This window comes from Molossus molossus, unplaced genomic scaffold, assembly GCF_014108415.1.
Source record: "Molossus molossus isolate mMolMol1 unplaced genomic scaffold, mMolMol1.p scaffold_m16_p_16, whole genome shotgun sequence".
NCBI lineage: Eukaryota > Metazoa > Chordata > Mammalia > Chiroptera > Molossidae > Molossus > Molossus molossus.
The window spans coordinates 44,284,413-44,293,300 of record NW_023425351.1 but is presented as its reverse complement, the minus strand read 5'-3'; the positions used below and the strand labels follow the sequence as shown (position 1 = coordinate 44,293,300).

Sequence of the window (8,888 nt, the reverse complement as noted above, 5' to 3'; positions counted from 1 at the left end):
TTAGCAGGCAAAAGTTTGAGGAGAAACACAGTCTCAAAGTATTTCTCCCATTATACTAATTCATTACAAAGAGAAAAGTGGTGAACTCACAGTGGGGAAATCAGGCAGACACCACCATAACCAAGTGATCAAGGTTCACATCACTAGTATTAAGACACATCGACATACACACCCCTGATATTTTTCACTAAGAAGGGCAATCTTGCCAAAAATGCATAATTTCAACTTAACTATGAGGGGACATTGAACGACCAGAAATTCAAAAACATTCTAGAGGATAACTAGCCAGTACTCTTCAAAGATGTCAGGGTCATAATAGACAAGGAAAGACCGAGGGACTGTCACAGATTGGAATCAACTAATGAGACATGACAACTAAATGCAGCCTGGGATCTTAGATTGGATATGGGAACAGAAGAAAGACATTAATGGGAAAATGGGTGAACTATAAACAAAGTCAGTAGTTTAGTTAATAGTATTGTGTTAATTTCTGAATTTTGATTATTACTATTGTTATGCTAGATGTTAACATTAGGGAAAGCTGAAGCATAGGGGAAATCTCTGTACTGTTTGTGCAACTTTTATGTAAGCCTAAAATTAGGTTAAAATACAAGTGTTTTTTAAAATCATAAAGTAATGGAACAATTGTAGAGCTTCCACGCATTATCGAATGATTTGGTATTGATTCTATTGTGAATTCCATATTGGGGGCGGGGAAGGGGAGATAAGGTGCTAGAATTATTTCAGGGCTCAGGACCTCTCAATGCTACTCTGGGCTAATTGGCTTTGTCCCCAGAAAGTCTCCAGGCAGCTCAGTTCCTCACTCAAACCTATTTGTTCCCTCTTTGGAGGTTGAAAGAACTCAGAAACACCTGCTGCTGCATCACCACACTCTCTTCCAGGATAGTTGTAAGGACCTGGGCGCCTGACCTCCAGGATTTATGGCCATACATTATGGTGTCAATAAGTCAAGCCCACAATAATACACCATCCAACCTTAATTCCAGGACAGAGCACGCAATACTTGGGGCAGGGTCATTTCCTTGGAGTAATAACAAAACCTATTTTGCAGGTGGTAAGATTAGATGTGATAACATATGTTACAACATGGGTGGAACTTGAAAACACTATGCTACACTTAGCCAGACACAAAGGACAACTAGTGTATGGTTCCACTCATATGAGGTACCTAAAATTGGCTAATTCGTAGTGACAGAAAGTGGCTAGTGGTTACCAGGGGTTGGGGAAGGGATAAATGGGGAGTTATTGTTTAGTGGGTACAGAGTTTCTCTTGAGGTGAAGAAAAAGTTCTGGATTGATAGTAGTGATGGTAGCATATTATGAATGTACTTAATACCAATGAATTGTACACTAAAAATATTAAAGTGGTAAATTTTATGTTATTTATGTCTTACCATAATAAAATAAATTACTAAAAACATGTAAAAGAATTAGAGGAGATGATAAAAAAAAAAGTTTCTATAAAGCCGCAGCCCACAGTGGACACTCAGATACCATTAGCTTCCTCCGTCACTAAGGTTTTAGAAAATAGAATTATTATGCAGTTGTTCAATGTGATTTTTGGCCATGGCAGCCACATGTGATTTTTATAATTAACCACATTCTTAACCCCACTGTAGCCTGGATTTCAACACATATTTTTTATGCTATATGACAGTTAAAACTGAATGATGAATGTTTAAAAAATATTAGGCTCAAATGTCTTCTATGAATATTTTTATTTAAAATAACAGATGAAACCTAAACAGACTACATGATTTATAATGCTGCTATGAGAAAATTTGGCCATAGGTCTAAATGCAACTTTACAAAAATGCTTGCAACTGCCCAGCGTAGCTCAGTGGTTGAGCGTTGACCCCTGCACCAAGAGGTCACCAGTTCAATTCGTGGTCAGGGCACATGCCCAGGCTGTGGGCCAGCTCCCCAGTGGAGGGCATGCAGGAGGCAGCCGATCAATGTTCTCGCTCATTGATGTTTCTATCTCTCTCCCTCTCCTTCCTCTCTCTCTAAAATCAATAAAGAAAAAAAAATTAAAAACAAATATGCTTTCCACTACACCCCAAATCTGTTGATTAATGGAGCGTGTTCTTCCCCAATCACTTCTAACTTTTCCCCACTGCCACGGGCACTGCCACGGCCACTGCCACCATCACTCTCACCACTTCCAGCCAAGGACACCTCGCCATGTGGGGAGCTCATTTCATACCTAGACTCAGCCTAGTTTGGGCATTGCTGTATGGCCACTGTAGCTGAACTTGAAAATTACTCTTCGAGTTAGTGTTGTTATGACACCTTACTGCCGCTGACTGTATGGCCAAACTCTGCGAATATGCTGACACATGGATGGCATTTCGTGGCCCTTCTCAGCTCTGGTTTTGTGACGAATCTCCTCATTGCCTGGTGAGACTTTAATGCTCAGCCTTCTTGTTAAATGAGGCTTACTTACAGGCCCACAGCCTTGGACTTTAGAGTGAGACACGATCTTGCAGAAGGCTTCTTTTTCATGGTTTTCTGTAATGAAACGTTGTATTGTTCTACATTTTGGCTTTGGTTTTGTAATCACCGATTACATAATGAATTTTGATTCTGTGCCTGTGAAATCGGTCTGCACTATTAAAAACACAGGAGAAGGGACAGCTGCTTTAGAATACACAGTGATGGAGACTCTGTGCCCATGCCTCCCACCCCTTCACCACTGTCCTGCTCATCTCGTGGAAGATCGGTCTCGCATTATACTATGCTCTCCGGGCATGGCAGTGGCACAGCAAGACACCGCCTTCACGTTTGTACAAATAGTAGCAGATCCTAGGATGACTTGAAAAAATGTTTTTATTGAGCTAATAATATTGCCCTATAACATTATATTAGTTTTAGGTATACACATAATTCAATATTTGTATACACTAAATGATCACCACAATAAATCTAGTTACCATCCATAACCATTCAGTTGACCCCCTTAATCCATTTTGCTCACCAATCTACCCCATTCTCCTCTGGTAACCACCTATCAGTTCTCTGTATCTATGAGTCTTGTTTGTTTGTTTGTTTTGTTTTGTTAGATTTCACATATAAGTGAGATCATACAGTATTTCTCTGTCTGACTTATTTTAATTAGCATAATATTCTCAAGCTCTATCCATGTGTCACAAATGGCAAGATTTCCTTCTTTTTAATAGCTGAGTAGTATTTCATTATATATATATATATATATATATATATATATATATATATACACTTCCATTGGTGAATCTAGTTAAAGGTTTTAGGATGATTTGAAATTTGCAATTTTATAAAACATCAGCTACCTCTAGTGAGTCTAACTTAATCTGCCTCATTCATATATAAGTGCTTGAAAGTCTGCGTTCTTGACCTCAAGATTAGGGTTAACAGATAAAATACATGACTCCCAATTACATTTCAATTTCAGATAAACAATGGATAATTTTTTAGTAAGTATGTCCTAAATATTATATGAAACATACTTATGCTAAAAAATTATTCATCACATTTTCCATCTGACTGTTCTTGAGTTATATCCTTTTACAATAAACCAGTAAGTTTATTGTAAGTAAAAAGAAAATTTCATTATTTATCTGCAATTCAGATTTTACTGGGCATCATCTTATTTTCATTTGCTAAATCTGGCAACACTACTTGAAATCAGACTCTTGTCATTGTCCTATCCTCCGGGTCTGTCCTTGTGGGACACCGATAATGCATTCTGCCAAGAAGCCTGAGACAGAATGAAGCAAAGGAAGGATTTTAATCACAGTTGGCTTTTTGTTCTTATCTAGCTCCAAGTGACACAGAAATGCATTAAATTCATAAATAAAGTAAAAGCTTTCCTTTGGACAGATGAAGTTTAAATCATTTTTATCCTGAAACATCAGCAAGATTGGAGGAAGGATGTTGTGAAGAGGAAAAGATGATCTAGGGATCAAGAGACCTGGTCACTTAGTTTAAGTCAAGCGGCCATGGCATGGCATTCTCTCATTAGTCTTTATTTGAAGACTTAAAGGTTTAGATTAAATTACCTCTAGGTTTTCTTCCAGGGCTAAAACTTTTATAATTCTAGTTTCGAAAGGTCTTAAACCTCCAAGGTATGTTATTGAAAATCACAATGTTACATTTAAAAAATTTAACATCAGAAATTTTTTATTTGTGCTAATAATTTTCAATAAGTTGCTTACTGAATTTTCATTTGAGAAGAGTATGTTTTGACATCCTTAGAACTCTTGCTGTTGCATTAAATATTTGCTGCAAACTTTTTACTTAATTGGTATCCAGGTACAAGATTTGCTTGTAAGAATACTCTAATAAATTTTTCATAGGCCTCTCATTCTTAAATTACTTTGGTAAAATCCAACATTCTTAACTGAAGGTGTAATAGGACTTAAGTCATTAATAGTTATTCGAAGGAGAGAAATATGATTTTGGGTAGGAAAAGATATTTTATAGAAACACTTTTAATCTAGGCCTAAAATACATGCTAAGGAAAAGGGCACTTAGTGAGCATACTACTCATTCCTTTCAAGTACATTCAACAAACATATGCATTGCTTGGGCCACCCTACACATTCCTCTGGCTTCATCTTCCATTTATATTTTTATGGCTTCTAAAATCTCCATGTCCACGGCTCATTTCTCTTCTGAGTTTCAGAACCAAAATTCCATCTCCCCACTAGAAATCTCCACCTAGATGTACCACAGGCACCTCTAACTCAGTAAATCAAAATAAAACTCCCAATATCTTCACCCCACAATCTACTCTATTGGTCTCTTCAAACTTGGCTAATGCTATTATTATCCATCACCATTATTAGCACATACTAGAAATCTGGTAATTACCTCAACCCTGAATCAACAGAATATCAAATGCATTCAATTCCATCTCCTGAATGTCTCTTGAATCTATGTCCCCTTCGTTCAGTCTAAGGCCACTGCCTTAATTCAAGTCCTCTCACCTGGACTCCTGCAGATAGTGGTCTTCAGAATCTTCCCCCCCAAATCTGTACAGAGACAGAGCAATGTTTCTAAAATACAGCTCAGATCATCCTAACCTTTGCTTACAATAGCCCTCCACTGCCTAGACAAAGCCCAAACTCTTTCACATGGGGATTATGGCCTTTTGATTTCTGACCACAGCTGATTACTCAAACTTTATCTCCATTCTCAGTACTCTAACACCCAACTACTTGCCATTTTCTCAATCTATTAACTTCTTCCTAGCTTGTCTATACTAATTTCTTTACAGAAATCTTTCTCTCTCATTTTTTTACAGCTGGCAAATTTCTACTCATCCTTCAAGACGTCATTCAAGTGTTACCTCTGAGCAGGCTTCTCTACCACATACCTAGTTAAAGACTCCTTCTCCTCAAATGCCTCAGTTTATTGTTTAAACCTTAATTGTACTGCTAACACTTTGCATTAAAGTTATGTATTTTTCATTTGCTTCCTGTCTTTGAAGACAGGGCCATGGTTTATTTGGCTTCGCATTTCTAAAACCTAGCAAAGGGCGTGGTTGGTATAAAGCAAGTGCTCCATAAACATTATTTGGGCGGGGTAGGGAATGGATATATGGCATTTTTAGGTAGGTATTATGCTAAGTGCTTTATCTCATTTATTTCCTGTAACAACTTTATAGAGGAGATACTACTGTTAACTCCATATTATAGACTAGAAAACCAAGAGTTTAAGTATCTTGCCTGGGTCCACATAGTAAGTAATAGAGCCCACAGGTGACTTTGTTCCTTCAGGGTCTTTCTGCTATCAGTTATATGGGGGTATTAATGAGCAGAGAAGGGGTTAAATGTCAGGAGGGCATTAAGGGGGCATGATAAGGAGCAGGGATATTCTACAGATTAGATAATATGTTTCTCAATTATTAGAAACTCATTACTAATTCTATTGAATTCTGTGAATCCCACTTAAATTTCAGGTTTCTTGGTCTTTATTTGTGCTTTTTACATTTTATTACTATGAAACATTTGATATTACAGAAAAAGTGCATAAAACATATGTATGGTTTAAGAATCATTATTGCATGTGTAACCTCCACCCATGTCCAGAAATAGAATCCCCAGGGCCTCAGAGCCTTGTTCCCTTGTCTCTCTTCCTGAGCACTGGAGGCACCACCATCCTGACTTACGGGATGATTATTTCTTAGCTTTTACTTGTTGCTTTGCCATATACATAAATATGGATATAGGTGATATGGATATGGATATGGATATAAATATAGATATACAGACTTATAATTGTTCGACTTACAATTTTTTGACTTGACTGTTGTGCAAAAGTGATACACATTCAGTAGAAACTGTACTTTGAATTTGGAATTTTGATCTTTTCCTGGACTAGTGATATGTGGTATGACACCCTCTGTGATGCTGGGTGCACAGCTGTGAGCACAGCTCCCAGACAGCCACACGACTGCGAGAATGAACAACCAATACTCTTCAGTGTAGTACTCCAGTAAATGCATTTTTTACTACAATATTTTAAATTTATGATGTATTTATTAGGACATAATCCCATCATAAATTGAGGAGCATCTCTATCTATCTATCTATCTATCTATCTATCTATCTATCTATCTATCTATCTATCTCTATCTAATCTTCCAATATTTTTTTTTTATCCTCACCCGAGGACATTTTTTTGATATTTTGTTCAGATAGAGTGGGAGGGAGAGAGAGAGAGAGAGAGAAACATCAATGTGAAAGGGACACATCGAGTGGTTGCCACCCATACGACCCAACCAGGGCCGGGGACAAACTGCAACCAAGGTACGTGCCCTTAGCGGGAACCAAACCTGGGTCTCTCCAGACCGCAGGCCGATGCTCCAACCGCTGAGCCAAACCGGCCAGGGCAAATCTTCCAATAGTTTTTTATTGCTGCTATAACAAACTACCACAAATTTAGTAGCTTAAAATTATGTTACAGTTCTAGGGGTCAGAAGTCTAAAATGGCTCTGCAGGGTTGTGTTCCTTCCAGAGGCTCTAGGGGAGAATCTGTTATCTTGCCTTTTCCAGCTTTTAGAGGCTGCCTACATTCCTTGACTTGTGGCCCTTTCTCCATCTTCACAGTCAGCAGCATGGCGTCTTCTCTCCTCTCTTGCCCTTCTGTTCTCTTCTGTCTGTGACTCTGTAGGACCCTTGTGATTACAGTGGGCTCAACTGGATAATCCAGGATAATTTCTCTATCTCAAGAGTCTTAATCATATTTGCCAAGTTCCTTTTGCTTCTAAGGTAACATATTCATAGTTTCCATGGATTAGGTCATGCACAACTTTGAGGGCCATTATTTAGCTTATCATAACCCCTATAATTTCCTTTAGTTGTGTCTGTTTTGAAGTTTATATATATATATGGAATCATATTGTATATATTCTTTTGCTCATATAATTCACTTATATTTAAAGAAATTATTTATACAGTATATTAAATTTAAAACTACCATTTCATTTATATTAGTCTCATTTGCTATGTATTGCCTTTTCTTTCCTTTCTTGCCTTCTTGAATTGTTCAAATACAATTTTAAAAAATTATTCCATTCTTTTCCATCTGCTGGTGTGGAAATTATATGCTCTCTATTTTTTAGTGGTTTTCCTAGAAATTAACATGCATCCTTAACTGAAAGTCTGAAATTAATCAATGCTTTTACCCTTCTCCCACGTAATTCAAAGACCTTAAAACATCTTCATTCTTTTTACCCTTCCTGACATGTTGTTATTGTCAGATATTTTGATTCTATCTTGTTTTATTATTGTAAGTTTTTTTCCTCTGCAAAAAGCTTTATTGTTTCCATTTGGTCCAATGCATGGGAGAGGGCTCTAGAGTGGTTAAAAGGATGCCTAGTGGTTTTAGGCTCAGGCAAAAGCCAGACACCAGGCAAATGCCGAGGGGCCCCTCAAAGGCCTTGGGCTTCAGCAGCTCCTATTTATGCTAGAGAGTAAGCCTTTCAAAGAGATACTGGCCTTGCCCAGCTGGGAGCTAGCCAGCCTGCAGAGGTTAGTCAGGTGACTGCACATCTTATTGATGAATTTCACCTCCTCATCCAGGAAGTGGTTCTCCAGGAAATCACAGAGAAGAGGGTCTGTGCCAGTGAAACCCAGGGATTGCAGATCCAAAAGGGCCTCGTTCAGGCTCTTCTCCATGACCATGGTGGCTTCCATGGCATCTTGAGTTTTACCTTACTCATCTTGGGAAGGCTTCAGCACATCCTGAAAGAGAACATAGTTACTGCAGTGGTTTTGCATCTTTAAGAGACACTTGGCATCCTGTGCTTCTCCTCAGCCAACTCACAGAAGAAGTGGCCCATACCCTCCATAGCCACATTGTCACAGTCAAAGTAGAAGCCCAAGAGAGGTGGGTGTAAGAGGCCTGAAGATGCAGATTGACCAAGTGGTTGACGGTAGCCTCCACCTCAATGGAATAATTCTAACAAATTTGGGAGCTCATGGTTATTCATCAATAAAGAGTTAAGGTTAAAAAAAAAAATGGGATTGGCTGGTCTTGAGGCTGAGGATGCTGATGTGGTTCCAAAGGTGGTGACTGGTAAACAGGTTTGAGGGTGGTCAGAGGCTGAAAGAAGGGGTGTCCCTGGGTCTGTTCCATCCAAACACTGTTGAAGCAAGAGACAGATCCAGGAGACCACGGAGGGCACTGCTTATTGTTATAAGTTTTGTCCTTTAAGACACTGTTATTGTTGTTTTATACAGTTAGATATATCCATGTATTCAACTTTTTTTTCTCTTTCTTCTTCTGTCTTGGGTCTTTCTTGTGAGACCACTTTTATTCTACCTAAAGAAAAGATTTTAAATTAGAGTGTCCTGGTAGCAAACTCTGCTTTGATCTGTCTA

General features: G+C 38.3%; 1 pseudogene; it reads right to left on the bottom strand.

The window, feature by feature from the left end:
• Positions 1-7,812: 7,812 nt before the first annotated feature.
• LOC118631539 lies at positions 7,813-8,487 on the bottom strand (annotated as a pseudogene).
• Between the last annotated feature and the right edge of the window lie 401 nt (positions 8,488-8,888).